This window comes from Mobula birostris, chromosome 6 (genome assembly GCF_030028105.1).
Source record: "Mobula birostris isolate sMobBir1 chromosome 6, sMobBir1.hap1, whole genome shotgun sequence".
NCBI lineage: Eukaryota > Metazoa > Chordata > Chondrichthyes > Myliobatiformes > Myliobatidae > Mobula > Mobula birostris.
In genome coordinates this window covers 26280549-26296766 of record NC_092375.1, presented here as the reverse complement: position 1 = coordinate 26296766, position 16218 = coordinate 26280549, and positions in this window count along the sequence as shown.

Below are 16218 nucleotides of genomic sequence, written 5' to 3'. Positions count from 1 at the left end.
CGATTGGGAATCATACACTAGACGCCGCCCAACCTTTGCTGTTGTTGTACAAAGACAATCCTCCAGCAAAGCTTGGAATTTATCTCCCTGCTGCCGGAGACGTCAGTGATTTTAGGTGACACCACCACCATTGGTCTGGTTATTTTTCTGGCGCCAAACACTCACCATAGACAGAGCTCCTTCAGAGAGACACGGTGCACCCGAACCTAAGTCCCACATGAAGGTGGTGATGTCTTGGGTGGTAGAAGCTATATAATTGCTATTGGCATTTCCTGATACTTAGTTAGGACCCAACCACCCCATTCACCCCTGTTGATATAGATACTTCTTTTAGAGCTCAGAAGTTGCAACTTGCTGCAAGAAATGTGAATCTGATCTACCGTATTGAAAATACGGTGGAATCTATGTGGACACAAGAAATTCTGCAGATACTGGAAATCCAGAGTAATGCACACAAAATACTGGAGGAAACCAGTAGGTCAGCCAGTACCTATCAAGGTGAATGAACAGCTGAAGCTTTGGGTTGAAACCCTAATGAAGGGTCCTGATGAAGAGTCTCGACCCAAAATGCTAATGCAGCATGGGACCATAGTGGTTAGCACAATGCTTTCTAGTAGAGGTAACCAGAATTCAATTCCTGCCACTGCCTGTGAGGAGTTTTTATGTTCTTCCCGTGACCATGTGGGTTTCTTCCAGGTGCTCCGGTTTCCTCCCACAGTCTAAAGACATACCCATCTATTAATTGGTTATTGTAAATTGTCCTGGGATTAAGCTAGGATCAAATTGGGGGATTCCTGGGGAGGATTTGGCTCGAAGGGCTGAAAGAGCCTATTCCATGCTGTATCTGAATAAAAAAAAATGTTGTTTAATCCTCTCTGCGAATGCTGCCTGGCCCACTGAGTTTCTCCAGCACCTTGTATGTGTTACTGTTACTCTGGAATCATTGTGGAGTGATTCTTCCTGCCATTGTGATTTATTATATAAATTAATATGACAGCCAACTTTTGTTGGTTCAGAGATCCAGTGAGTCAAGCTATTACCACCCAGCGCCAGTGACTCAATTACATCACTGACTTCTGATGATGTCTGTCTGGACATTACAAGTTCTCTTTGTGAACACTTGGATCACTATTAGTGACTCTAGTTTCTATGAACATTTCAAGGAATTGCTGGTTGTAAGGTTAATGGTGCACTGTAACTTGCCCTGGTGTGTAGTGAATGATAGAGTTTGGGATAGTTGATGGGAATGTGGGGAGAATGAAATGTAAATAGGCTTGGTGTTAGTAGATGTTGACATTGTGGGCTGAACTGCCTGTTTCTGTACACCCCAGGGTTCTGAGAGAGGTGGCTGAAGAGATTGTGGAGGCATTAGTAATAATCTTTCAAGAATCACTAGATTCTGGAATGGCTCTGGAAGTCTGGAAAATTGCAAATGTCACTCCACTCTTCAGGAAGGGAGAGAAGCAGAAGGAAGGAAATTATATACCAGTTAGTCTGACCTCAGTGGTTGGGAAGATGTTGGAGGTGATTATTAAGGATGAGGTCTCAAGGCACATGATAAAAGAGGCTGTAGGCAGCATGGTTTCCTTAAGGTGAAAATCTTACCTCACAAATCTGTTGCAAATCTTTGAAGAAAGAACAAGCAGGATAGACAAAGGAGAATCGGTTGATGCTGTGTACTTGGATTTTTAGAAGGCCTTTGACAAGGTGCTGTACATGAAGCTTCTTAACAAGCTACCAACAACTGGTATTGCAGGGAAAATTCAAGCATGGATAAAGCAGTGGCTGATTGGCAGGAGGCAAAGAGTGGGAATAAAGAGACCCTTTTCTGGTTGACTGCCAATAACTAGTGGTGTTCCACAGAGGTTTATGTTGGGACCAATTCTTTTTACATCAATGATTTAGATGCTGGAATTGTTGGCTTTGTTGCAAATTTTGTAGATGATATGAAGTTTGGTGGAGGGGCAGGTAGTTTTGAGGAAGTAGAGAGGCTACCGAAGGACTTAAACAGATTAGGAAAATGGGCAAAGAAATGCAGGTGAAATATAGTGTTGGGGAAGGTACGGTCATGCACTTTGGTAACAGAAATGAAAGGGTAGACTATTTTCTAAATGGAGAGAAAATACAAAAAACTGAGGTGCAAAGGGACTTGGAAGTCCTTGTTCAGGATTCCCGAAAGGTTAGTTTTCAGGTTGAATCCAAAGTGAGGAAGGCAAATACAATGTTAACATTCACTTCAAGAGGACTAGAATATCAAAGCACAGGTATCATGTCGAGACTTTATAAAACACTAGTGAGGCCTCACTTGGTGTATTGTGTTCAGTTTTGGGCCCCTTATCTTAGAGTGTGCTGAAACTGGAGAGAGTTCAAAGAAGGTTCACGAAAATGAATTCAGGATTGAATGGCTTGTCATATGAAGAGTGTTTGTTAGCCTTGGGCCTGTATTTACTAGAATTCAGAAGAATGAGGGGTGATCTCATTGAAACCTGTCAAATGGTGAAAAGCCTTGATAGAGTGAATGTGGAGAGGATGTTTCCTATGATGGGAGAGTTTAGGATCAGAGGACACAGCCTCAGAATAGCGTGGTGTCCTTTTAAAAGGTTCAAAGGTTCAAAGGTTTACTTATTATCGAAGTATACAACTGTGAAATTCTTCTTCTCCAGATAGCCATGAAGCCGAGAAAGAAAAGAACAGCAACGTGATTATCAACCCCCAAATCCCTCCTCCCTGCACAAAAAAAAGAAAAAAAATGTAACTGTCACATTAACCCCCAAATCCCCATCCACCGAGAAAAACTGGGCAAAAAACACAGAATACAAAAAATCCATTAAGACTGATAAAAAAAAGTCCATAGTCTAACTGCACATCCAAATCGCAGAAAACTTGGGCAAGCTTCTCCCTGTCTTTAACAGAGTGATGAGTGATCTCACCATTGATAAAAAGGCAGTCTCCCCTCTTCGTAGCAGAGCAATCTCACCATCGATAAAAAGGCAGATAAGCAGTGTTTCAGTCTCCCTCATATCTTTAATCAATGGACAATGGAAGTTTTAGAACAGAGATGAGGAGGGATTTTCTTAGCCAGAGACTGGTGAATCTGTGGAATTCTTTGCAAAAGGCAGCTGTGGAGGTCCAGTCTTTAGGTATATTTAAGACAGTGGTTGATAGATTCTTTATTGGATAGGGTATGAAGGGATATGGGGAGAAAGCAGGGGACTGGTGCTGAAAGGAAAACTGGATCAGTCATGATGAAATGGCAGAGCAGACTCGAGGGCCCAAATGGGCTAAACTCTGCTCCTGTATCTTATGGTCTTATGACTTTATGAGATACTTTTCCAAGAGCAAACAATACAGGCTACTCCAGCTGCTTACAAATGGTTAAATGAACACAATTACAGAAGAGAATGTTCAGTAATTATTTTCCGTAATTTCCAATTTTAAGTATTAATCTTTCCTGTCATAGGCAGTCCACACAAACTGGGTGTTTGACCCCACAACAAATGCAGCCCATTTACTGGAGTCCACACTATTAGTGTGTGTTCTCACAGGCCCAGTGTCAAGTCATACTTCAGCGCTGGCAGTGTTTGCCCTCACAATCCAAGTCCGACTCCATATAGTTAGTGTCAGCCCTCATAGCCCCCGTGCCAGATCCCACACTGCCAATATACGTCCTCACAGCCCCCGTGCCAGATCCCTCACTGCCAATGTACGCCCTCACAGCCCCCGTGCCAGATCCCACACTGCCAATATACATCCTCACAGCTCAAGTGCCAGATCCCACACTGCCAATATATGTCCTCACAGCCCCCGTGCCAGATCCCACACTGCCAATGTACATCCTCACAGCCCCAGTGCCAGATCCCACACTGCCAATATACATCCTCACAGCCCCAGTGCCAGATCCCTCACTGCCAATATATGTCCTCACAGCCCCAGTGCCAGATCTCTCACTGCCAATATGCATCCTCACAGCCCCAGTGCCAGATCCCACACTGCCAATATACGCCCTCACAGCCCCAGTGCCATATCCCACACTGCCAATATACGCCCTCACAGCCCCCGTGCCAGATCCCACACTGCCAATATACGCCCTCACAGCCCCAGTGCCAGATCCCTCACTGCCAATGTACGCCCTCACAGCCCCTGTGCCAGATCCCACACTGCCAATATACGTCCTCACAGCCCCAGTGCCAGATCCCTCACTGCCAGTGTATGTCCTCACAGCACCAGTGCCAGATCCCTCACTGCCAGTGTATGTCCTCACAGCACCAGTGCCAGATCCCTCACTGCCAATATACGTCCTCACAGCCCTCGTGCCAGATCCCTCACTGCCAATGTACATCCTCACAGCCCCAGTGCCAGATCCCACACTGCCAATATACATCCTCACAGCCCCAGTGCCAGATCCTTCACTGCCAATGTACGTCCTCACACCCCCCATGCCAGATCCCACACTGCCAATATACGTCCTCACAGCCCCCGTGCCAGATCCCTCACTGCCAATATACATCCTTACACCTCCCGTGCCAAATCCCTCACTGCCAATGTATGTCCTCACACCCCCCGTGCCAGATCCCACACTGCCAATATACATACTCACAGCCACAGTGCCAGATCCCACACTGCCAATATACATCCTCACAGCCCCAGTGCCAGATCCCTCACTGCCAATATATATCCTCACAGCCCACTGTTGTCTCCCATATTGCCAGTGTCAATCCTCAGCCCCAGAATTAAACCCCACACTGCCAGTGTCAATCCTCAGCCCCAGAATTAAACCCCACACTGCCAGTGTCAATCCTCAGCCCCAGAATTAAACCCCACACTGCCAGTGTCAATTCTCAGCCCCAGAATTAAACCCCACACTGCCAGTGCCAATCCTCAGCCCCAGAATTAAACCCCACACTGCCAGTGTCAATCCTCAGCCCCAGAATTAAACCCCACACTACCAGTGCCAGTCTCATAGCCCTCAAGCCTGAGCTTACATTGTCACTGTCAGCCTTTACAGCCCTAGTGCCAGAGCCCACACTGCCAACATAAGCCCTCACAGCCCCAGTATTAAAACCCACACTGCCAGTGTTAGCCTCATTGTCCCACTGATAGTGTCAGTACCTCACAGTCCCTAAGGCAGTCCTGACATGGCGAGTAACAGACCCCCACTCTCTCAGCATTTAGAGTCCACATTGCCGCAGTGAGCTCTCACAATACCGGTGTTAGCCCTCACGGCACCAGCATTAGACCATGCACAGGTTATATCAGGACTGGCGGACTCTATGTCTAACCCTACACTGACATTGGCAGCTCATTCCAGCCCCAGCATCGAACCCCACATTCCCAACGACAATCCCTGTGGCCAATCCCCAGTTGGACTACGTACTGTGGATATTAGCTCACACAGAACTGATGTCAGATCAAGAAGCTGTAATGTTTTGCAGCGTTCAGACAGATTAACATTGATACATTTCTGAAAGTATCTCTGAACAAAATGCCCGTTCCCCCTAATAGAAATAAAACTGACAGCTGAGAAGTCAATCATTCTTAAGCGATGTGGATGGTCATAAATGGGGCTAAGTTAATTTCAAAAATAGATGAATGATGGAACCTATCAATTACTCTCACACACAAGGAATTAAGTTACAGCTGACTTCTGGAGCTTTTTTTTTGCTGCAGTGTGATGTAATGCTGGAGTTTGAAGGTTGTTTATTGTTGGCACTGGCCGTGATCCAGGGGGCCGACATATGTGAACGTATGCTGCAGACTACATGGAGAAGTGGGGTTTCAACCAGGCGATGAGGTGGGCAGTTTGGGAGTGCAGGAGGTTTCAAAATTCCTGCCTGTGGCTCTACACTTTGTAGATTGTGATATTGTGCTCAACTCCGAGAAAGCAGATTTATTTTAAAGATTGCCTCTGGGGCACACCTTGCCATTCTGGCTGATAACAGAGTTATCAAACTCTGGGCCCATCTTTGTCAAAAGGATGGAATGGTTCGCGGTCGAAATCGCGGCCAAAGCAATCCTCGTTGCCAGCATGGTCTGCGAACCTCCCTGGAATGTAGATAACCAGGACTGCGGGCGGATTTGGCAGCAGGGAACAGGCTGTCGGGAGCCACCGGCTCTCACGCTCATTTACAAGGGGAAAGGTTAACCCTGACGTGCAGCTTGGACTCGATTTCAATCCAGACCCCGGACAGTCTATGTCGTTCATTATAACCCACTCGAGGGACCGGAACTCTAGTTTTGGCAGCTATCTGCTTGCTCTCAGAGATGTGCATCTGTTAAAGCAATCAACCCAGCTCTTCTGGGGCTTCAGGAGGTCCTTAAAGGGCCAGCGCGACGTCAGTTCTTAAATCCCTGCAACAGAAGTGTGATCACGGCAGCAATCAGATCCCACGCAGTTGCATTTATTTTAAAACCATCAAGGGAGACATTTATTCAATGAAGTGCTTGCCATAACCGTGATGGAAAGTTGGCCTGAATTTCAGCAGACTTGCTTATATGCCACTGTGCACAATTTACAATTTGTTTTGATGAAAAGTCATCGACCTGAATTTTTAGCTGTTTCTCTTTCTGGAGCTGCAGACAGTGCCCGTCGCTTTCTGATTTTATTTCAGCTTTCCAGCACCTGCAGCATTTTGATCTTAAACTACAATGTCACTCCCATAATCTTCCTGCAGAATTTCAGCATATGTCTGTGGGGTTGGGGTGAGTGTGTTTGAGGAAGAGTGGGGTGTAGATGGTGGGTTGAGGGGGAAGGGAAGATTTTCTGCCAGTGCAGTGAGATCATAACCATGCTCCCTCTGGAGGGGTTCAAGTGAAATCATAATCGATTGCAGTTCCAGAATTCCATAAGAGTTCTGGCATTCCCACCTTCTGTACTGGTGTAGTTGGATTACCAATGAACCTTTTTGGATACCAACAAATTCAGCCAGTAATACAGTCTTTTGGAAACACCGGGTGTTTGAAGATGGGCACCTTGATGATTCATATTGGACAATAAAACTCATTATACTGATTTAATTGGCCATGTTTATACCAGCACATCCTGCTGATGCAAGGTGTAATGTGAAGAGTTAATTTTTTTGCCAGTTGAAAGCTGCTTATGCAGTGCTGGTTATTGATTGGCCTGATCAAGGGATGCAGCAGCTCTTTTCCACTGGTTAACTTGCGTGCTATGGCACCGGTTTCTGGTCCCAGGCACTTCAGGGGTATAAGAATAGCACATGCGAGATACTCAGGCTCTTTCCTTTTTCTCCAGGGGCTCACATTCCCACTGAGGTGGTGACTAGTGCTGAAGAAGCACTGGGAAAGTATGGTGCATATGCAGGAGGGCTGACGCACACACTTAGCAAAGTACCTGTTGAATATTTAGTTTCGTAGTTGTGTAACTTAGGGAGATTTAATGAAATATCTGCTGAGTTTGAAGTGTTACTCAATATTTCATGTTGAAGTTTTTGTATCTTAGGGTTGGCTTAGATGAATACTTGTTTGACTTAAATGTTTGGTTGAGAGTTTTATTGTTTGTCTATAAATGAATGCTTAATGTGTTCACTCGTAATCAATGTCTTCTATTCCACTCGAAGGATCTCCGTATCTGTTTCTTGTAATGTAGAGGCTCACGGAGCACAGGAACAGGACCTCTGGCCCACCAAGGTCTGAGACAATTTACTCTACTTTAGCCTGGTGCTCGGGACCCATCATCGGCTAGTCCAAGGGTCGACACCAAAGATCAAAGTCCGAAGGTTGAACAGAAGTCTGGAAGGATGGAGGCTAGAGACTGGAGACTTGAAACCTTTTCTGGAGCTGGATGACTGTCTGTATGTGTGGGCAAGTGGAAGGGAGGACGGTGGCTTGTTTCGCTGTTGTTATTTTGTTGCTTGCTATGTTTGTTTTGCTGTATCCATTGTTCTGCCAAGCATTGTGGGAATGCTATGTGTGGCAACACTTGCCATCTGCTCCCGGCACATCCTTAGGTGTGTTGGCTATTAACTCAAAAGACACATTTCACTGTCTATTTCAATGAGGTAACGTGAGATAACTGAATCTGAATCTGAATATTATCCAACTCACACTCCCCACAGCTGCACACTGGGAAAATTCACCTATTAACCCAAGAGTCTTTGAGTTGTGTGTGGAAACTGGAGCAAGGGGAGACTCATGCTGTTGAAGCACCTTCAATAACTCCAAAAGACTGAAGTTGGGTAAAATACTGAAAGGCTTTTATTCACTGTACAATACGACCTCCATGGTGAGTGTCTGCCCCCGGACGGAGGGGGAGGGGCAAGGCAAAACACCTTTATTCAGGAATCTGTGGGAGGAGCCACAGGGGCAGTCAACAGAGGGGCGTCTCCAGACAGTTAACCCAGTTACAACATATATATATGGTTTACCACAGCAGTCATAGTGAGAGCATGAAAATTCACACAGACAGAGGTTAGGGTCAAACCTGGGTTTTTAGAGTGATGAGATAACAACTGCTTCACTGTGTTGCCCTATTTCAAATGTATACTATGTGACTGATGTTTAATGAGTATTCTGGAGGATATTTTTCCATGCATTGCACAATCAGAATCAGGTTTAATATCACTGACGTATGTTGTGACATTTGTTGTCTTTGTGGCAGCAGTACAATGTAATACATAATAATAGAGAAAAATGTGAAGTACAGTAAGTATATATATTAAATAGTTAAATTAAATAACTGGTGCAAAAATAAAAGTAAAGAAGTAGTGAGGTGGTGTTCGCAGGTTCAATGTAGACTCTGAAATCAGACGGCGGAAGGGAAGAAGCTGTTCCTGAATTGTTGAGTGTTTGCAACCAATGATTTGGTTATTGCTTTAGAGACACCTTCCCTCGCAAGGTCTCAATTTTAAGTCTCAGCGTTACTGTGAGTAGGAAAGTAAAGCTGCCAGTCAAAATCAGAAATAAAACTTAAGAGAAATAGGGCAAGTCTCCCCTCTGGATCGTTGTCAGTCTGTGCATGGGCACCCCCAGTAAGCAGGTGGCACAGGGCACACTGATGTATTGCCACATGAGCAATGAGCATTTGGTGACATTTTGCAAAGGATTCCTCAACTAAGCAAGCAAGGCTAACAGTTGCCGTCAGTCAGTCAAGAGCTTCGTTTGAAAATAAACATGTTCCCTTTCACTGACTTTTTGAATTGAGGAAGGGTCTCGTCCAGAACTACCGACTATTCCTCTCCATAAATGTTGCACTTCCTCCAGCATTTTATATGTGTAATTCTGGACTTCCAGCTTCTGTAGAATCTCTTGTGTTTATGTTTAGAACTTTTGCTACTTTATGGAAAAAATTCATCACTCTCAGTTGTCACGCCAAATGGCATTTTCAGCACGTAAGCATTGTTTGTTCCCAGGAGAGGCTATTGCCCAAGAAGTCTATTTTCATTGTTGTTGATGAACTGACTGGAATGAATGTATGGCGCAACACCGTATGATTCTGTTGACTGAATGACTAGTCAGTGACTATCTAGTTGATGCCAAACTTGGCAGATCCTGGGAACACAAGGGACTTCAGATGCTGGAATTGGAGCCTTGGACAACAAGTTGGAAAAACTCAGCAGGTCAGCTAGCATCTATGGAGGGAAATGGGCAGTCAATGTTTTGGCTCGTGAGCAAGTAAGTTCTTCCATGTTTTTGCATTTTGCATTGGGAGAACACAGGAATGGTCTCAACTCTCCCAATATTTCTGAGCTAGGAGAGGAAGAAGCAAATTTTCAATGATTATAGTCCAACCTTGCTCAAAAGTCCAGGCAAGTGAAAACACGGCTCTGCTCAGTGGTGGTAACATGTTCACTGTCTAGGTTTATAGCTTAATAATGAAGATGTTGGTCCATGTTTCCCCAGAATAATGCAATTCACTTGAGTATTTTCCATCATGTGTTAATGCTTTCATGAGAGATAGAAGAGAACTGAAAGATCAATCACTGGGAATGAATTAAAATGTAAAGGAATGCACGATAAACATTTCTTTATATAAATATTTCTGTATATGGCTGCCTAAACTTGATAAGCATGAACCACAAATAACCTGAAATGAGGACTATTAGGCTGTATGAGTAGTTATTTATAGCTACGCTAAGTGGGTTATAATAAAAGAAGATGACGGAATTCACTGTAAGCAAGGGAGAACGTACAGACACGAGCAATCAATTATTGTGGAGACTGTTGATTGAAATGACCTTAAAGTGAACAAATCGGAAATGAAGTTATTTATTTGTAGGGATTATTAATTTAAGGTAATCTTTGATGTCGAATAAAGGCCTAGAGAAAGGGAGGCATTCCTGTAAAACATGAAATCATGTTGGTGCGTAAGTTGTTACTTACGGTGAATGTGGCGGAAGAGAATGCAATCTCCCAATTTCTCTGACAATGGACCTTAAAATTTGGCATACAAATGTGATTAGGGCTTAATCTGTGATACTGCCTGCTCAAATCCAGATTGAAAGATTTCTTACTAGCTCAATGTAATGAAAATGATGATAATGAGGGGGAAAAAAGTACCTTTTGCATTGTATTTCTTTACAGCTACATCTTGTATTTATAGGCCCTTTAATGTAGGATTCCGGCCCAAAGCCTTCACAAAAGTTTTGTCAGACTGGCACAATTGCACAGTTACGAGAGCTGCTGGTTCACTGCACCAGAGGCTTGGGTTCAGTCCTGACTTCTGGTGTTGTCTGAATGGAATTTGCATATTCTCCCTGTGACTATGTTGGTTTCCTTCCAGAAGACCAAGACGTGTAGGTTATAAACTGTCCTTAGTGCAGGTGAGGGTAGAAGTGTAGAAACTGGGGGTGGGTGGGGCGGGGGACTGATGGGAATCTGGGACTTATAAAGTGGGATTGGCATCATTGCCTGCTTGATGGTCAGCTAGGACTGGAGAGTCTATGTCTGTGTTGTATGGCTCTGAATAGGGAAACATAGAAACACAGAAAACCTACAGCACAATATAGGCATTTCGGCCCATAAAGCTGTGCCGAACATGTCCTTACCTGAGAAATTACCTAGGGTTACCCATAGCCCTCTATTTTTCTGAGCTCCATGTACCTGTCCAGGAATCTCTTAAAAGACCCTATTGTATCCGCCTCCACCACCGTCACCGGCAGCCCATTCCACACACTCGCCACTCTCTGCATAAAAAACTTACCCCTGACATCTCCTTTGTACCTACTTATCTGTACTGGAATCTGATGCTGAGTCATGGAAGAAGATGTTAAAATAAATATTCTGAAACTTTGTTAAAGAGATTTTAAGAAGCATCTTGAAGAAACAAAGAAGGCAGGAGGGATTTGGGGAACGCATTCTATAGATTTAGGCCTTGGCCATTGAACACTCAGCTTTTGATCCTGAACTGATTAAAAATTATGTGATCTGGCAACTTGAATTGGATGTCTTGAAAAGTTACAGAGATAGGAAGCAGAGAGATCTTGAAGATATTTAAGGACAAGGATTAGTATTTTAAAAGTGAAGTGTAGCTTAACCCGGAATCAGTATCACTCAACAATCACAGGCCAATGGGTCAGTTGAATGATGTGTGCTGAATAACGTGATTAACATCGCTGGTGACTGACTCAGTCCGCTTGAACTTAGAGGGAGGGAGGAGAAATAAATAAAGTTGGATGAGTAAGAGGAAAGACATCAAGTGGATTGAAAAGGATTAGTTCAAAGTCTAAAAGATATTTCACTGTTCACGGAACACAAACTATGAATCAGAATCAGAATCAGGTTTATTATCACCAGCATGTGTCATGAAATTTGTTAACTTAGCAGCAGCAGTTCAATGCAATTCATAATACAGAAGAAGAAGAAGAAAAATAATAATAAATAAATGTCAATCAATTACAATATATGCATATTGAATAGATTAAAAATCGTGCAAAAAGAGAAATTATATATATTATAAAAGTGAGGTAGTGTTCACGGGTTCAATGTCCATTTAGGAATCGGATGGCAGAGGGGAAGAAGCTGTTCCTGAATCGCCGAGTCTGTGCCTAGAGACTTCTGTACCTCCTACCTGATGGTAACAGTGAGAAAAGGTGCTGGGAGTTCTTAATAATGGACGCTGCCTTTCTGAGATACTGCTCTTTGAAGGCGTCCTGTGTACTTTGTAGAGTAGTACCCAAGATGGAGCTGTCTAAATTTATGACTCTCTGCAGCTTCTTTCAGTCCTGTGCAGTAGCACTCCCCCCATACCAGACAGTGATGCAGCCTGTCGGAATGCTCTCCACGGTACATCTATAGAAGTTTTTGAGTGTTTTTGTTGACGTACCAAATCTCTTCAAACTCCTGATAAAGTATAGCTGCTGTCTTGCCTTCTTTATAGCTGCATCGATATGTTGGGACCAGGTTAGGTCCTCAGAGATCTTGCCACCCAGGAACCTGAAACTTCTCACTCTCTCCACCTCTGATCCCTCAATGAGGATTGGTATGTGTTCCTTTGCCTTACCCTTCCTGAAGTCCACAATCAGCTCTTTCGTCTTACTGACGTTGAGTGCAAGTTTGTTGCTGCGACCCCACTCCACTAGTTGGTATATCTCGCTCCTGTACGCCCTCTTGTCTCCATCTGAGATTCTACCAAAAATGGTTGTATTATCAGCAAATTTATAGATGGTATTTGAGCTATGCCTAGCCACACAGTCATGGGTATAGAGAGAGTAGAGCAGTGGGCTAAGCACACACCCCTGAGGTGCACCAGTGTTGATTGTCAGCGAGGAGGAGATGTTATCACCAATCCGCACGGATTGTGCTCTTCCGGTTAGGAAGTCAAGGATCCCATTGCAGAGAGAGGTACAGAGGCCCAGGTTATCAATCAGAATTGTGGAATGATGGTGTTAAATGCTGAGCTATAGTCGATGAACGGCATCCTGACACAGGTGTTTGTATTGTCCAGGTAGTCTAAGGCTGAGTGGAGAGCCATTGAGATTGCGCCTGCTGTTAACCTACGGTGGCGATAGGCACATTGCAATGGGTCCAGGTCCAAGCTGAGGAAGGAGTTCAGTCTAGTCATGACCAACTTCTCAAAGCATTTCATCACTGTGGATGTGAGTGCTACGGGGCAATAGTCATTAAGGAAGCTTACATTGTTCTTCTCAGGCACTGGTATAATTGTTGCCTTTTTGAAGCAAGTGGGATCTTCTGCCCATTGCAGTGAGAGGTTGAAAATGTGTTCAACCTATGGACACACCTTCAAGGACTTTGAAACTCAGGCTCTCAGTATTTATTTATTTATTTATCTATCTATTTATTTATTTGTTTATTTATTTATTTAATTTAATTGCACGCTTTGTCTCTTTTTGTATATTGGTTGCTTGTCAGTCTTTGTTTGTGTTCAGATTTTCATTGATTCTATTGCATTTCTTTGATCTACTGAGAATGCCAGCCAGTAAATGAATCTCAGCGTAGCCTATGATGACATATACGTAATTTAATAATAAATATACTTTGAACTTTGAGATGTTTTATCAAAGCTTCATGTCGGCACTGGTGCAGGGGCCCTAACCAGGCAATTGTTTAATTTTCTGAGGCTGCAAATGGGGTTAGGATGATTGATTTCGAGCAGACAGTGGTTATACACCAATCAGGCCAAAAAAATCATGCAATTCATTGTTTGAGGCACTGTATGTAAACACAACGTCAATAAAACCACAGAGTGTAAATGCTTTGCAATACAACATGCTGCTGGTGAGGGACAGAGAGAGGCTTCTGACCCTTTTAGAAGAGGTCAACATTGACAAGAATTAAATGGTGGTGAAGAACCTCCACCTGCATAGGATCTCATATTCGTAGCATAAAAATGGATCAGAAAATTATTTAACACCCAATATTTCATTTATCTTAAATGAGAAGTGACAGATAAATAGATTTAAAGAGACTTTGACATTAAAAAACCCTACTGGACAAAATTATAGAATTTGAGATATAAATTCCAGTGGGTTGAGTTTTTATTCTTGGACTTGATGTTGGTCTAAAAGGCTGCTTCCCATCATTTCATCAAGGGGTAATGGCTCTAATTCACCTTATCCATTCATTAAACAGCATGGAAATACCTCATTAGAAATGAATCAAGAGAAATGTAATTCTCATTATTACAGAGAAGTACATTAGTGCTTCCTGGTGATTAACCAGTGAATATTCTATGATTTCTACACATTGTTTTTTAACTATTTGGTCTGGGAATTCAAGTAATATTGGCAAGGCACATTTGGTTGTCCAATCATTTGTTGCTCTAAGAGAGCAGCAAAAGGCTTTCTGATCTGCTGAATTTCTTATGATGATAGTCCCTTCATAATAGAGTTAGGTATTTGAAATGCTGCATTTTAACAGTGAAGAAATGTGTGGGATGCATGTGGATGTCAAAATTGGAGACGAACTAGGAGCAAGTTTGGTGTCGCAGCCTTAATTGCCCTCTTAATTGTATGTTTGGTTGTGTATAATAGAGGGATAATAAATCAGCCATGAAGGAATGTTGGAGAAAACTAGATGGGCTGAATGGCCTAATTCTGCTCTTATGTTTTATGGTCTTAATAAAACATACACCAGTACAGCACAGTATGGGCCCTTTGGTCTGTGATATTGTGCAGACCATTATCCAGTCAAGGAAATTTAAAATACTTTGCTTCCATTTGATTCACTACAACAGCCTTCTTATATACTTGACACTATTGATCACTGGGAATCATTTCTTAAAAGGAGCCTTTGCACCTCAGAGCTTTAAAATGCAGAAGAAAGATGAATTTTTCTCTGTGCATTATGAATTAGATCTGAATATTTCACTTAATTATTTATCATGGAGCATAGGTAAATATGGGTTCGAAAGAGCAATGGTCCTGATATTGGTGAAAAGTGCGAGCTTTATTTGTCTTTTGATGTCTGCATCAAGAACTACAAGAGTCTGAAGCTATTTGCATTTGTGTTACTGGTAAACTTGGTTTATTCTTTAACTTTGTCTTAGCCAATACTAAAGCAATGCTCAATTTTCCACCCAGGACATCATTGGAATGTCTCAGGGCAATGTGAATTTAATGTGACTTTACGGATTTGAAAATTCAGCAAGGTTCTAAGTGATTTTATTATCAAGTACATACAATATATGTCACCGTATACAACCCTGAGATTCATTTTGTAGCTGGCATACTCAATAAATCTATTATAGAATAATAACCATAATAGAATCAATGAAAGACCGCACCAACAGGGTATTCAACCACTGTGCAAAAGACAACAGATTGTGCAAGTACAAAATAGAAAGAAATAATAATAACAATGGACAACAATTTTTTTAAAGTGTTGCTTCCTCAGAATTTTTTTGTGTTTATGATAGGCTGGTTGAAGCTGAACACAAATTTAGTTTCAAACGACTTGTATCATGTACGAATTTGGAGAAACAAGAAATTAACTTTTATTGAATGTGATGCATTTAATTACACAACGGTGCTGACACTTCGCAATAATTCAACTGAACTAAAAATGCCTTGTTGAAGATTTTCATTTGTACTCGGTGTCTGAGCCTTCTCGCTTGTGTCCAACAATAATCAGCCAGCATTGATGGATTCCAGTTACCCTGATACCGTTTCTCCATGACCACAATGTCCTGGTGAAACCTTTCATTGTGCTTGTCAGTGACAGCGCCAAGATTTGCAGGAAAGAAATCTAAATGGAAATGCAGAAAGTGAATCTTTAGTGACATGCTGCACTTCATGGTATTGTTTCTCGAAGCATGTTGTCAACCAGCTGAATGTAGTTTGGTGCTCTGTAGTTGCCAAGAAAATTTTCAACATCCTTACATGCCTTCCATGCAATTTTGTCTGAGCCCACGAGAAATTCTTCAAATTGCCTGACATTGATGACCTGTTTGATTCACCTCTGCACCCCCTTCCCCTTCCTGGTAACTAACAGTGTCAAGCAGGGTTGTGTCCTCGCACCTACTCTGTTCAGCCTGTTTTTTGCCATGATGCTGTTCTCTGCTCTCCCACAGACTGACGCGGGAATAACAATTCACTGCAGGACTGATGGACGTTTCTTCGATTTGTGACGCCTCAAGGCCAAGACCAAATGCTGGAAACAGTAGTACGAGACTTACTCTTTGCAGATGACTGTGCTCTTGCAGCACACAGTGAAATGGACCTGCAGAAGCTCGCTGACTGTCTCGCTGTGGCAGCAAGAAAATTCGGCCTAACTGTCAGCCTGCAGAGGACAGAACTTCTACTT